This window comes from Oryctolagus cuniculus, chromosome 12, assembly GCF_051225735.1.
Source record: "Oryctolagus cuniculus isolate XC-2025 breed Fujian yellow rabbit chromosome 12, ASM5122573v1, whole genome shotgun sequence".
In the NCBI taxonomy this organism is placed as follows: Eukaryota; Metazoa; Chordata; class Mammalia; order Lagomorpha; family Leporidae; genus Oryctolagus; species Oryctolagus cuniculus.
The window spans coordinates 39,641,813-39,657,658 of record NC_142878.1 but is presented as its reverse complement, the minus strand read 5'-3'; the positions used below and the strand labels follow the sequence as shown (position 1 = coordinate 39,657,658).

General features: G+C 44.1%; 2 long non-coding RNA genes across 4 annotated transcripts in view; one reads left to right on the top strand and one right to left on the bottom strand.

Moving 5' to 3' along the window:
- Nucleotides 1–15,846, top strand: part of LOC149123007 (uncharacterized) — a 207,774-nt gene that overhangs the window by 89,475 nt on the left and 102,453 nt on the right. The window lies entirely within an intron of this gene.
- On the bottom strand, nt 434–14,686 carry LOC138844540 (uncharacterized). 2 transcript variants are annotated; one of them, XR_011380469.2, is made up of 4 exons: nt 14,380–14,686; nt 9,176–9,347; nt 6,696–6,876; nt 434–1,702 (listed from the first exon to the last, which is right to left on the bottom strand). It is a non-coding gene; the product is annotated as an uncharacterized LOC138844540 (long non-coding RNA). The 2 variants fall into 2 exon arrangements; XR_016217415.1 differs by having other exon boundaries at nt 434–6,876.

Here is a 15,846-nt window from a genome sequence, read left to right as displayed (position 1 = left end):
TTAAGTTCATAGCAGAAGTCAGAAGGAACAGAGATTTCCTATATAAATCTGGTTTCTGCTCTCTAGAAGATGGAGCTCAAGTCAGGAAGACAAGACTCACATGCATGAGGCCTTTTATCCCATTTCTCAGGTGTGCTAACTTCTTCCCGGCCCTGCAGGCCACACCCTCGTGTTCTCTGTGTCTGCACTCTGCATCCTGTCCTAGATATCTTCTCCTCCTGCCTGGACCACCTGCTTTCCTATCTGATCCCTGGTCCCAGCAATCCCAGTCTTGCCCCTTCTGTCTGATCCATTCTGTCACAAAAGAATTACCTTTTTAAAAACATTTTTATTTAATAAATATAAATTTTGAAAGTACAACTTTTGGAGTATGGCAGCTTTTCCCCCCATAACCTCCCTCCCACCCACAATCATCCAATCTCCCGTCCCCTCTCCCATCCCATTCACATCAAGATTCATTTTCAATTATCTTTATATACAGAAGATCAATTTAGTATATACTAAGTAAAGATTTCAACAGTTTGCTCCCACACAGAAACATAAAGTGAAAAATACTGTTTGAGTACTAGTTATACCGTTAATTCATATAGTACAACACATTAAGGACAGAGATCCTACATGGGGTGTAGGTACACAGTGACTCCTGTTGTTGACTTAACAATTGACACTTTTATTTATGGCGTCAGTAATCACCCAAGGCTCTTGTCATGAGCTGCCAAGGCCATGGAAGCCTCTAGAGTTCGCCAACTCCAATCTTATTTAGACAAGGTCATAGTCAAAGTGGAAGTTCTCTCCTCCCTTCAGAGAAAGGTACCTCCTTCTTTGATGGCTCGTTCTTTTCACCAGGATCTCACTCACAGAGATCTTTCATTTAGTTTTTTTTTTTTTTTTCCCAGAGTGTCTTGGGTTTCCATGCCTCAAATACTCTCATGGGCTCTTCAGCCAGATCAGAATGCCTTAAGGCATTCTGAGGCCAGAGTGCTGTTTAGGGCATCTGCCATTCTATGAGTCTGCTGTGTATCCCGCTTCCCATGTGGGATCATTCTCTCCTTTTTAATTCTATCAGTTATTATTAGCAGACACTAGTCTTGTTTATGTGATCCCTTTGATACTTAATCCTATCATTATGATTAATTATGAACTGAAACTGATCACTTTGACTAGTAAGATGGCATTGGTACATGCCACCTTGATGGGATTGATTTGGAATCCTCTACCATTAGGGGTAAGTCCGAGTGAGCATGTGCATCTCCTCCCTCTCTTATTCCCACTCTTATATTTAACAGGGATCACGTTTCAGTTAAATTTAAACACCTAAGAATAATTGTGTGTTAAGGAGTTCAACCAATGGTATTAAGTAGAACAAAAAAAAATACTAAAAGGGATAAAATAGTAAATTTTCCATGACAATCAGGACAAGGGCTGATCAAGTCATTGTTTCTCATAGTATCTGTTTCACTTCTACAAGAATTACCTGTTTTATGATTTTATTTACTTATTTGAGAGGTAAGGTCACAGACAGAGAAAGGAAGAGACAGAAAGATCTTCCATCTGCTGGTTCACTCCCCAGATGGCTGCAATGGCTGAGAGCTGGGCTGATCCAAAGCCAGGAGCCAGGAACTTCTTCTGGGTCTCCCACGTGAGTGCAGGGCCCAAAGCACTTGGGCCATCTTCTACTGCTTTCCCAGGCCATAGCAGAGAGCTGGATCAGAAGAGGAGCAGCCAGGTCATGAACCAGCACCTGTAGGCCCAGAGGGATAGCCCTCTATGCCACAGCACTGGCCCTGAAGAATTACCTTTTAAAAGTAAATCAGCTCATGATGCTCTCCTACTTAAACCTTCTTGCTTGATATTGCATTCAACTGAACCCCTTACCTTGGCTCACTGTGGCCTTCTTGGTCCTTCCATGCCCATCTCCCCCTCGTAATCTCACGGTCCTCTCCTTCCCACCCTGATGCAGTCACAGAACTTCCCCTGCTCCTCTAAATACTCGGTATCTTTCCCACTTCAGAGCCCATGCGTGTGCCTCTGACCTGCTTGAAATTCTTTGCTTCACACCATCCACCAGGCCCTGGTCTTCAGATGGCTGAATTTTTCTTTTTTCTTTTTTTGGTTGCTTTTCTAAAATTTATTTTTTAAGGAATACAAATTTCCTAAGTACAACTTCGGAATATAGGGATTCTTCCCATCATACCCGCCCTCCCACCCATACTCCCAGCCCTCCTCCTCCTCCTCCTCTCCCTGCCAGTCCCATTCTCCTTTAAGATTTCTTTTCAATTAACTTTGTACACAGAAGACCAACTCCATACTAAGTAAAGATTTCAACAATTTGCGCGCGCGCACACACACACACACACACACAAAACTGTTTGAGAACTAGTTTTACAGTTAACTCTCAGTACAACTCATTGAGGACAGAGGTCCTGCATGGGGAGCTAGGGCACAGCGACTCCTGTTGTTAACAATTAAAACTCTTATGTATGATGTAAGTGACTACCCGAGGCTCTTGAGATGAGCTGCCTAGGCTATGGAAGCCTTTAAGTGCACAAACTCCATCAGTATGTGGACAAGGCCATAAGCAAAGTAGAAGTTCTCTCCTCCCTTTAGGGACTCAGTCGCCCATGTGGTTGGCAGAGACCCAACTCTATGCTACCCAACAGAGTTCACATTTAACAGGAAGAATGGAGCCAGGACACTAGCATTGTGGCACAGTGGATTAAACTGCCACATGTGAGGCTGGCGTCTCCCATGTGAGCACAGGTTCAAATCCCAGTGCTCCACTTCTGATCCAGCTCCCTGCTAATGCACCCAGGAAAGCAGCAGTAGATGGCCCAGGTGCTTGGGCCCCTTTACCCACATGGGGGACTTGGACGAAGTTCCAGGCTCCTGGCTTTGGCCTACCTCAGACCTGGCCAATGTGGCCATTTGGTGAGTGAGCCAGTAGATGGAAGATCTCTCTGTCTTTCCCTCTCTCTCTGTAATTCTGCTCTTCAAATAAATAAGTAAATCTTAAAAAAATATATAGAAGTGGAGCCAGGACTCAAACTCAGGCACTCTGGTAGGAGAGGCGGGCCTACCATGTCATCTCCTAACTGCTGTACCAAATGCACCCCAAGAATTTTTTGAATCAAAACAACTTTATTTTTTAATTCCATTTTCCATGAGCTTTTTGAGGTACACTTGCGTGTTTCCTTCATAGGCCTTCTGGCAAATTCCCCTGTGTAGTTACTTGTCTGTCTCCATCACTAGATGGTAGGCCTCCTGAGGCCAGCTACTGCACCTTGTTAAATGTTCTGCCCTTGTAACCTCAGTATTCCCTGGCACAATACCTGATATGTGGTAAGGCCTGCGTAATTTTTTTTTCCAGATTGATCTCTTTATTTGAAAGGCAGAATTACAGAGAGAGATGGAGAGACAGAAAGATCTGCCAGACGCTGGTTCACTCCCCAAATGGCCACAATGGCCAGGCTGAAGCCAGGAGCCAGGAAGCTTAACCTGGGTCTGCTACATGGGTGTCAGGGGCTCAAAGACTTAGGCTATCTTCCTCTGCTTTCCCAGGTGCATCAGCAGGGAGCTGGATGGGAAGTGGAGCATCTAGGACAGGAATTGGTCTATGGTTTTTTTCCCCAAAGAGTTACTTATTTATTTGAAAAGCAGAATTGCAGAGAGAGAGGGAGAGACAGAGAGATCTTCCATTCACTGGTTCACTCCCCAAATGGCTGCATTGGCCAGGTCTGGGGAAGGCCATAGCCAGGAGCCTGGAACTCCATCCAAGTCTCCCATATGGGATGCTGGCTTCACAGGCGGAGGCTTAATCTGCTGTGCCACAGTGCAAGCCCCTAAATAAATATTTTAACATGAAAGGAGTAATGGTTGGCAGCTGAGCAGGATGTGCTACAGGATGGTGCTGTATTTCTGTATTAGTTGATGAATCAGTGGAACAAGCTATTGATGGTGTTTAGGGTAACTGCTCTGTGCCCATTGACCTGAGGGTCCTTTTTGATCATTAAAAACATTGACAATTTGTTAAGTCAACAACAGGAGTCACTGTGCACTTATTCTTCATGTAGGATCTCTGTCCTAAATGTGCTGTACATTGTGATTTAATGCTATAACTAGTGCTCAAACAGTATTTTACACTGTGTTTCTGTGTGGGTGAAAACTGTTGAAATCTTTAATTAATATATGCTAAATTGATCTTCTGTATATAAAGATAATTGAAAATGAATCTTGATGTGAATGGAAAGGGAGAGGGAGTGGGAGAGGGGAGGGTCGCAGGTGGGAGGGAAGTTATAGGGGGGAAGCCATTGTAATCCATAAGCTGTACTTCGGAAATTTATATTCATTAAATAAAAGTTAAAAAAATTGACAAAGTATTTGCTCTGTTAAAACCATGCAAGATCCTAAAACCCATTTCAGCTGCTGCGTATCCTGCCGTGTTGGGTCTATACTGCATTTGGATCTGTCTGGGAGGCGGTGTCTGGAGAACTCCTATTCCTGTTGATGTGCACTACTTCATTTACAAGCAGTGCTGGGATTATATCATCTCATCTTGAGAAACAGCTGTAAAGACCGTTGCCCATGAGGGAGCTGGCCTGCCTTTCCCGAGGGCTCTGCACTCTGCCCCACTCTCACACAACCCTTTCAGGCCACCTGGAAGTGCAGAGGGCGGCTTTCAGTTCTACCTCCTTTCCTTTTCTTCACTGGATCCTAGCCACCTTACTGGGTGTTTCCAACAACGCAGATCTCTCTCTTGCATCCGCTAACCAAAGATGATTATTCTAAACATGCACTGTGACTGCTTACTCAGATACCTGTGTGATGTGCTTGTAAGTCATTTCCTGACCGTGCTGTCCGGGTACTGAGCACAGTGTATGTGTCTGAGAGAGACAGCAGCTGCCTGCCTTTTCATCTCGCCCAATATTGATTCATCATTCCTGCTGGATTCAATGGCCTGCTGAGTGGCATCAGAACATGGGCTGGCTGCCTATTGGCAGCTCTAGCTGTCTGGGTGCCTCTCAGTTTTATCTCTTTGACTGTCAAACCGCTTTGCATTATTGATAAATTACAGGTATGGGCCTCGGAGGGAGGACGGGGCAGCTTGGAGTGAATGGCAGTGCCCCTGGGTGCAATGCTCACTTGGACGTGTCGGTCTAGACAGCCCTGTGTAGTGGAAGGTGTGTTTACAGGATTAATCACAAAACAGGATAGGCGTTCCTTGACTGCTAATGATAGCGCTGGGTAAGCACGTACAAGTCATCATAACAAACAGCATCATCCATGTAGGACCCTTCACAAATAGTTATTTACATAACATGGAATATTAAAAAAATCCTAAAAAACCACCACCAACCAAATAAACAAAATATGTATATGGAAGCTAATAAAAATTGGTACCTTAAAAAAAACCTCTGCAAGCTATGTTTTCTGTAATTACATCAAACCCTAGAGTTTTAACCATGTAATAGTAATTTTTTAGTGTTTTTGCCATTATTGTCCTTTTGATTTACTTAACTATGTCTAACTTGAACAAACAATGTTAAGTGGGGAAACAGATGCGATTAAATAGCCTGTAATTATGTTTTTAGTCAACTGCTACCATCACAGTCTCCTCCTGCTACTCGGACCAGAAAAAAAGTGACCTAACTGATTTCCCCAACTGCTTTGCCAGGCCCTGATGTAGAATAGATGGCCTTATTAAGCAATCAAAAAATCAGCCATTACAGAGGAATGGTAATCAACAGTGTTTATACAGCTCGCACACTAGCCCCACAATACACAATCAGGACCATGAATTCTGCTAATTGGGTACCTTCTGCGTCCAGGGGTGCCTGCAAAGGGAAACAAAAGGGACTAGAAAATTAGTGTTTGTAGCAATTAGTTTCTGTCTAAAGGCTTAACCCAGTTCAGGGAAACCAGGATTCAAACAGGGATTATTATAGCAACTCTGGTATTTAAATGTCTTCTGCCATTATTGGAGGTAGGATTTAGCTTGGCAAAAGTCATGTAGATTCGTTGTCCTCCTCCTTTTTTTTTTTTTTTTTTTTTTTTTTTACTTAAATGATTTCTGTTTTGAACTTTTCAAAAAAAAAAAAAAATCCAGACTATTAAGTCATTTGCTGCTTTAAATTTCCTGGCATTCATTGTGTGCATTGTGTGTGTATGTGTGTGTGTGTGTGTGTGTGTGTGCTCCCTTATGATCCTGCTCAAAACCAGCTGAAAAGGCTGTTAAATACATGTATTGTTGAGGGACTCCGCGCAGAGGAATAATGCAGTCGAGTTTGTTGCGCCATTCTTTCTCTGAGGATGATCTGCAGTTGAGTGGGAACCACAGGGTATATAATTCTTGGCGAGAGAAAAGGAGGACACAAGGGTTTAATCTATGACTGTGCGCACAAAGTCCCCTTTGGAGACACAGGGCTGGGGTGGTGCAGGAAGAGTACGTGGGGCCCCCGCGCTGCCTTTGCCCTGAGTACACAGGCGAGGCTGCTCCACACGGGGACCCCGGAAAGCCCAGGAGATTTTATCAAATCGGTGACAAAAAGCCTCTTGCCCTTTTCTTCCCTGGGGGCCGTTAGCATCTCTGACGCCATAATCAGACGGACAAGTCTCTGCGCTTCACTTGTCATCAGGGAGCCCGGCTGTGGGTGCTGGGAGGACAGGAGAGCAGGGGCAAATCCCAGGGACGTCCTCACCTGCCCCGGACAACGGCGGCGTCCGGTGCTTGCCTTCCCCGAGCTCCGGGCGCCGGTACTGCAGGATCCTAACACTGCAGCGAAAGGAAGACGCAGGACGGTGGTGGTGGTGGGGGGCGCCAACAGCGTACAGCTCAGGGGACCACAGGGATGCTCAGGTTCATCTTCTGTGGCTTACAGGCTGCATGAGCAAATGACAGTTTTTCTTTTTCAATTTATTAATAATTTTCTCTAATTCCATAAATGATGATTAATCAATGTGTTAATAAGTAGGGTAAAAAAATTTATTATGAACACCGAATTTTCCATTCTTCAGATAGAAATTATAAAAGAATATTGGCACTTTGGAGACAATCAGGATGATAAGTATGATGGTTTTAGAGACACTGTAGTAACACGTTACTCCCGACTGATTACATTACATATTGATATTAGTGAGCATCAGTCTGTAGTGCAATCAGTCAGGAGAAAATGAGTGAAATCTGAACTAATGAGAGCTAATTGTACCATATAATAGCAAGGACACAAAACTCCATCAATTAAATTAGTTTGAGATGAAACAAATATGAATATAATAATGTTTATAATAATGAGGCAATTAGGGCTAATGAAATAAATGTTAATATAGACCAGCATCCCTAGCCCATTTCTGCCCTCCTGCTTCTTCCAAACTTTGAGCTGTGTTCTATTCACTGGGATAGTGTCAACCACTGGTGCTTCTGGCTGTGTGGGTGGGAGACACGGGCCGAGGCGTATAAGCCTTCGTGGTCTGCACGTTCCTGGAAATCTACGTTCAGAGTCCGTGCAGTCTGGGATTTCTCTCGCCTTCCTCTCTGGTGAACATTTGTTCTACCGTATACTGTCTTCTTTTTTAAATGTTGTTCATTTTTATTTGCAAGGCAAACATTGTATGTGTGTGTGTGTATGTGTATGTGTGTTAGAGAAAGATGAGAGAGAGAGAGAGAGAGAGAGAGAGAGAGAGACATGTCTTCCATCTACTAGTTCACTCCCCAAATGCCCACACCAGCCAGGGCTGGGCCAGGCCAAAAACAGGAGCCAGGAATGATTCTGAGTACCCCAGTCTCCCATGTGGGTTGCAGGGACCCAGCACTTGGGGCCATCATCTGCTGCCTCCTAGGGTGCATTTTAGCAGGAAGCTGGAATCGGGAGCAGAGCTGGGTGGGACTCAAACGCAGGCACTCTCATGTGGGATACAGACGCCCCAAACAGCATCTTAACTGCTGAGCCCAGCAACTGCCCTCCACTGTCTTGCCTTGTTGTGGGATAGAACATTGGCACATGTGATGTAAATGTTGATCTTTCTCTTCTCCACACAGTGGAGAGTTGACTGCTCAGGTCTGGGACCGCTCTCTTGTGTAACTTAGCTGAACTCTGTTTATTATTTCCTTGGTGTCCATAAGTTTTGAAATTCGTGCCCCTGATTCAATGTCCCAGCTGGGATGGCGAAGCCAGTTTCTTCAGTATCTGGTTAAGGATATTCTCTCTGGGAGAACTTACAGCCATTATCTCTCAGGAGATGATTTTGGAGACCAAAGTGTAGTCTGGCAAGTTAGTGACATCAGTGAAATAATTAGGAACCATATTGTGAGATGCCTGAAGTTCAAGGTACTGAGCATCTTACCAGACAAGAGTGTAGGCATCAGTAGAGATGATACAGCAATAAATCTCTGATCAGCTTAGAAACTCACTCATTTAGCTCAGACTTCCAAGGAGTGATGCATTTATCTAAATTATGGATTAGGTTCAGCCTCTGCCTGCGGCACTGGTATCCCATACGGACTCTGGTTCGAGTCCCAGCTGCTCCACTTCTAATCCTGCTCCCTGCTGTGGCCTGGGAAAGCAGAGGAGGATGGCCCAAGTGCTTGGGCCCCTGTACGCATGTGGAAGACCTGGGAGAAGCTCCTGGATCCTGGCTTCGGATGGGCCCAGCTCTGGCCATTGCGGCCAATTGGGGAGTGAGCCAGCAGGTGGAAGACCTCTCTCTCTCTCTCTCTCTCTTTCCTTCTCTCTTTCTGTAGCTCTCTGCCTTTTGAATAAATAAATCTTTTTAAAAATTATGGATTAAAAAAGTAGTATTTTCTGTAGTTCATGCCTATTCCAGTATGAACACTGGAATGATAATTAATTGGATTATCTGTTTGGATGCCATCTGGTTGGTATGTGTTTTTGCCCTCAATCTATGGCTAGTTAGTGAATGACATCTGATCATTAAAATATATGGAACTCCGTCCTGTCAAAGTTTCCACCAACTTTCCCTTTAGGCCACTGTGTTTTCATCATGTGTATTATGGGTATTTTTGCTTTTGCTTTTGTACTGCATTAAAAAGACAGCAGACTGAGCGATGAGTTCATGTTTCCCTTGTAAAAGGTTATGGATTACGCTCAGCTGGGTTCTCAGGCTGACACAGGGTTCATGATTAGAAGAATGAAAACAAACATGAATTGAAAATGTCACTAACCTTTATCGGGCCCTGAGAATCCCGGAGGCTGCGAGACAGGAGGCTTTCCTGTTTTCAACAGTATAAAGAAGATTGAAACAAAACAGCACGGATCTCAGCTATTTACATCTTTTAATGAATGCTCTTCACGTGCGGGTTCCATTGTCTTTCTCCCAGTTTTTCAAGGGTTTAGCTGTGAAAAGTGTGGATGGTATCACATAGTCTCATAAACCATGGAGCAGACATCTGTCTAGGATGCTTTTCCCTCCGAATTAAGCTCAGCATAAAGGGCATGTATACAGCTGTGCATGGATGAGGTATCCAATTATCTGTTATCAATGATCATCCACAATGAGTTGGAAAATATTTTCAGATACACTGTAAGTAAAGCTAGGTGTGTGGTGGAGGAGTATTTCAGATGAGATCCACTGTCTCACATACGGTGGGTTCTGTAGGTTTGAATCTGATAGGGCTGTCTTTCCTGGATGGTAAACAGATCTATTCACAGTCTACATCCCAGAAGCCAATTAGAGTAGAGAAAGAAAACTGAACTTAAGCAATCTGTTGATACCAGCTGTAGAGTGTCCAGAGATTAAACTGTGATACAGGACATAAACGCATCAAAAATGTGTTGTTAGGAACTTAAATTTCTGTTAAAGATCCCCTGTCTTTGTTTCTGTATGGTGATTTGATCTTGACTGTTCTTGATTTAAATATGAATAACCTTGCAACAACTGAAACATAGAAGTCTGTTTCCCCTGTGGTTTCTCCCCTGCTCCCTCCGATCTGGCACACCTTGTGACAAATTGTGCTATACTTTTCACGGAGTTCATATGTAATTTGAGGAAATGCTCTATGAAGAACGCTAAGAAAATCTCAAAGCATATTCCTTCACTTGAACTGTAAGTATACAGTGGGGGAGGAATTTTAGACTTTATAAATGCATTTACTTGCTCCTGAATTAAAATGAGTTGTATAGATCCATGCTTGATCCAAAATTATTTCAAAAACTGGTATTTCATGGTGTAATTCTGGCCTATAATTTGGATTTAATGACGTTCTTTGGCAGACTGTAAGTATTTGGCACAGATATCTATGACTTTTTATTCTCACTTTATCTAATTATACATTATTCTAATGCAGAATTTATTTTCCATTTCATCAAATAAGACTGAAGTAATCTTTTAGCCAGATTTTTTAAATTAAAAATATGAATCATTTCTATTTATTTTAAAATAGCCTTAGAAAAATTATATCTAATAAATAATAATATGATAAAGCAAAACTGATGTCCAAAGATTAAGCTTAAGAATTTTTTTAAGCATGAACTTAGAAATTTACTCAGTAAAAAAAAAGTTATGACTTGTGGCATTTGTTTTGCTTAAATGTGACAGTTTTATTGTAGCTTTAATTTAAAATACCTATTCCATGCAAGTAATTTGCTTTATTTCAGAACAGTGAAATGGACTTTTTTGATTTAAAGTTTTTCCTCTTTGGAAAAACATATAGTTATTTTTTGAAAGAAAACAAATCATTCAAACTTAAACTGGAAATGCTGTGGGTCAAGATGCTGGCTCCTATTTGATTCTGCTGCTATTGATGATTATACAACCTTGGGAGGCACCTGTGCTCTTCACTCACATCTCCTTTGCGTTGGATTATTTGCTTTCCTCCTGTATCAGTCAGAACAGGCTGGGTTATGCTGCAGTGACAAACACCATTTACATCTCAGGAGCTTGGTATAAGCAAGCTTTACTTCCTCTTCATGCTTTGAGCCCATCAGCAGTCGGTTGGAGGCTCTGCGGCATCCTTGTTGTCGTGGTCTCGATGCTAGAACCCACGCTGATGAAAGAGCCTCTGTTTCAGAGCACTGGCAAGGCAGAGGGAAGAGGGTGCGAGGGAGCACTTGCTGCCTCTGAGAACGCATCACTGCTCACCGCACACGCTGCTCCCACTGCCGCTCCTGGCCAGGGCGGGCAGTCCAGCTGCCCACAGCAGAAGCCACGTCTACCGCTCTGCAGCTGACAGAGTTAAGTCATTGCTACTTGTGAATGTCCTCAAGTCCATCAGGCAGTGTCCTCACCTTCTGCCCCACTTTTATTTGCTTATAAACGTTATTATGCAACAAAATGATACACTAATAAATGGCCAAATTAAAAATAGTGCAATTCTATTAACAAATCACTTTTTTGTTTGTTCAGTTTTCCTTAAATGCCTTGTCACTGCACATTCATAATCTTTGTATACTTGTATTATTTTTCTGTTTGCACTGGTTGGGTAGATTTATCAATGACTCTCAAAATGCTAGGAAGTCTTATTGTGGAGGTTCATTTTGAATCTTAAGCTGCAAAAGGTTTCTAAAATGTCTGGTGATTAAAATAGCTTGGCTTGAATTTTGAGTTGTGAAACTCATATAAAGAGAAGCTAGAGATAAATGTATGAGATGACAGCTGACGTGGAATATCATGAACTACTTTTTGAAAGTTTCCATAGTGGCTTAAAAATATGTATGTGTGTGTTAAGATGATTCTGGATAGTTTTTATTTTTTTTTTATTTTTTATTTTTTGACAGGCAGAGTGGACAGTGAGAGAGAGAGAGAGAGAAAGGTCTTCCTTTTTTGCCGTTGGTTCACCCTCCAATGGCCGCCACGGCCAGTGTGCTGCGGCCGGTGCACTGCGCTGATCCGATGGCAGGAGCCAGGTACTTCTCCTGGTCTCCCATGGGGTGCAGGGCCCAAGCACTTGGGCCATCCTCCACTGCACTCCCGGGCCATAGCAGAGAGCTGGCCTGGAAGAGGGGCAACCGGGACAGAATCCGGCGCCCCGACCGGGACTAGAACCCGGTGTGCCGGCGCCGCAAGGCAGAGGATTAGCCTAGTGAGCCGCGGCGCCAGCCTCTGGATAGTTTTTAAAAGAATCCAATATGGGTTTTTAAAAAATGTCTTAGCTAAATTATATTTCAGTGACATTGTATTATTTTTCATGTGAGAACATGATGTTTAGATTCTTATTGCTTGGAGTAGTGGGGGGAATGACAGAGCTTGATTTATGAAGGAATGAGCCAAGCCGGGATTCTGTGAGGAGGAGGACCTATAGAGGAAAGCACGCAGCTGGAGAACCTTACTGTGAATAATACACACTTTAGTTTTCAAAATGTGTTCATGAAGTGGTGCCTAACTTTATTGTTTGTAATATTGTTATGTTAAAACCTTGTTATGGGCCGGCGCCGCGGCTCACTAGGCTAATCCTCCACCTTGCGGCGCCGGCACACCAGGTTCTAGTCCCGGTCGGGGCGCCGGATTCTGTCCCGGTTGCCCCTCTTCCAGGCCAGCTCTCTGCTGTGGCCAGGGAGTGCAGTGGAGGATGGCCCAAGTGCTTGGGCCCTGCACCCCACGGGAGACCAGGAAAAGCACCTGGCTCCTGGCTCCTGCCATCGGATCAGCGCAGTGCGCCAGCCGCAGCGCGCTGACCGCGGCGGCCATTGGAGGGTGAACCAACGGCAAAGGAAGACCTTTCTCTCTGTCTCTCTCTCTCGCTGTCCACTCTGCCTGTCAAAAAAAAAAAAAAAAAAAAAAAAAAAAAAAAAAAAAACAAACCTTGTTATGGGCTGGCTCACTTGGCTAATCCTCTGCCTGCAGCACCGGTACCCTAGGTTCTAGTCCTGGTTGCTCCTCTTCCAGTCCAGCTCTCTGCTGTGGCCAGGAAGGCAGTGGGGGATGGCCCTAAGTGCTTTGGATTGGCGCAGTGCACCGGCCGTGGCAGCTATGTTGGGGGTGAACCAATGGAAGAAGACCTTTTTCTCTGTCTCTCTCTCTCACTGTCTTTCTCTGCCTGTCAAAAAAAAACACACACAAAAAACAAAAAAAACAAAAAACCTCGTTATGAATGCAGTTTTGTTAAAAATTTATTTACTTATTTGAAAGTCAGAGTTACACAGAGAGAGGAGAGGCAGAGAGAGAGAGAGGTCTTCCATCTGCTGGTTCACTCCCCTGTTGGCCACAATGGCCAGAGTTGCGCCAATCTGAAGCCAGGAGCCAGGAGCTTCTTCTGGGTATCCCATGTGGGTGCAGGGGCCCAAGGACTTGGGCCATCTTCTACTGCTACCGCAAGCCATAGCAGAGAGCTGGATTGGAAGTGGAGAAGCTGGGTCTCGAACTGGTGCCCATATGGGATGCCGGCGCTTCAGGCCAGGGTGTTAACTCGCTGAGCCACAGTACCGGTTCCAATGAATGCAATGTTTATTTGTGATAGGTTAAATAGATCTCCCTGGGGTCTTATCAGAGCAATGTCAGTTTTTCCTCTCATCTCCCTCTAGAGAGTTGATTACAGTAGCATTACTCATTGGTAGTTTAGCTGGTCAAGTGTCCCACTGAAGTGATCCTTGGATAGAAGAAGTTTGGTAACCACTGAATCACATATACAGGGTAATTTAAAAGGTTTTTTGGAAATAGAATTTAAAAATAAGCTAATTTTGGAGTAAAAATCCTTTAAAATCCATGCATTTGAGGAAGATCTTCAAAAAGTCCATGGAAAATGTGTATTTTGAAAAAGCTATGCACAAATTTAACAAATACTTTTATACCACAAATCCTTTATCTTTATCTTTATTTTTTTTAAAGATTTTTTTATTTATTTGAGAGTTAGAGTTACAGTGAGAGGGAGAGACAGAGAGAAAGGTCTTCCTTCCATTGGTTCACTCCCCAAATGGCCGCAATGGCCGGAGCTATGCCCATCTGAAGCCAGGAGCCAGGAGTTTCTTCTGGGTCTCCCACGTGGGTGCAGGAGCCTAAGCGCTTGGGCCATCTTCTGCTTTCCCAGGCCACAGCAGAGAGCTGGACTGGAAGAGGAGCAGCTGGGACTCAAACCAGTGCCCATATGGGATGTTGGCGCTTTGGGCAAGGGCTTTAACCTGCTGTGGCACAGTGCCGGCCCCAATCCCTTATCTTTTAATTCTATTTTTTCACAAAAATTTTCAAGTACTTTTGCCATGTCTGCCATTCCTTAGAACAAAAACAGAAAGTTATCTTTTTCCTCCAACTAGAATATAAATTCCTTAAAGCTTTTAGCTGTATTTCTTTTTCCCTGCTGTGTCCCTAGTGCCTAGAACAGTACCTGGCAGGCACTCACCCATGACACGGCTAATGGTCCAAAGGTGAAAGTTAGCAACTGCATTACTTCTAGCAACTAAGAGCCTTTTGTTTTAAAGAGTAGATTAATACACTTACCTTTCTTTGTTTATTGACAATGTTGTTTTAGGCTTTGCGTGTTAGCTGGGCAGACTTTTTGCCTCCTCAGGATGCTGGTGAAGCCTCTGTTTCCCAAGTCTGTGTCATGGCCATCATGTACGCTGTGTGTGCTGTTGAGGACCCTGAGAGCCAGTCTGGTCTGCCCTCTCTCCCGGCTTCGGGGGCCTTCTCATCCCCAGCCACCGCAGAGGGCTCGGTGATGAGGAAGCCGTAACTCAACATGGCCGCTGAGAATGAGAACCGCCCAGGTTATTGCCTGGGTTCGCGTTGAAGGCTGCTTCCTGCAGCAAACTTTCTGGTGTTTGACTCCAGTTTGAATTGTCAGGAATTGGAACTCCACCCTATGGGGAAAGAAAAATAGCTCTTTCAGGGCAGTCGGGGGACAAGCCAATGAACAAGCCCAGCCATGCGTGGGGGGGTTGAGTGACTCTCAACTCGCTCTAACAGGAATGTGCCCAGGTCAGCCTATTGGCCACTTCCTTGCTTATATTAAATCTCCTATGGAAGGCAAAGACTTTATTCTTTTCCGGATATTTCACAGAGGAGCTTCAGGGTGAATCTAATGATTCTTTGCTGCAGTTGCGCTATTGCACCTGTTTCATGAGAGCGTGGTACCTCCTGATGTTGCCTAGGTCCCGTTTCAGAGAGAAGCTACACAGGATACAAAAATGCAGGGTGTGAACTGCATTTCCTGAAGCACTGAAAGCGCTGACCTAGGTTGTTGTTGTTTGAGCTCTTGCGATCTTGGGGATGAACTTTAGTTATATGAGAGCAAAGTGGGACAGCATTTGTGGAGGGAAATGACACTGATGGGCAGGTCTCAAGTTGGCATGCTGCTGTGACTCATGGGCTGCCTGTTATAGTTCTGAAACGTCCAGAACCTTTGAATGGTGTTAATTACATGGATATTGCTTGACTCTTAGAAAAAAAGAAGATATTAGTTTATTGGTGGTGAGGGTGGCTAAATATACCCCACTGGAGAGCCATTTTCCTGTTTCCTCCACCTGGGTGATCAAGCTGTTTGTGCTCAAGCGCTCCTGGATACATTTCCCCATATTTGACCCTGTAGGACTGCGCCTGGACTCCACTAAAGAACTTACATTATTCTTGATGTTTTGGGAACAGGAAGGAACCTTCCAGTAAGGAATCCCAATATAGTACGTCATGTTTAGATTAGCTTCAGGGGTGTGCTACTGTTTCTCTAAACGCAGGCGCATCCTGGAGCAATGTGGCACTTTTGGTAGTGGTTTTGTGGTAAGTGTGCGTTTTGATACCTCTTCTGCTTTTGTTGTCCGGTATTGCATTCTACACTGAATCTAATTTTCTGTGCTTCCCTTTACGTTCTCTGTGACAACTGACTGACTTTGGATATCTTGAGGCACGCCTCTTGCTAATGTTGTTCCAAAAAGGCCCGGCTAAAACATGGAACTGACAAAGGATGCTCTT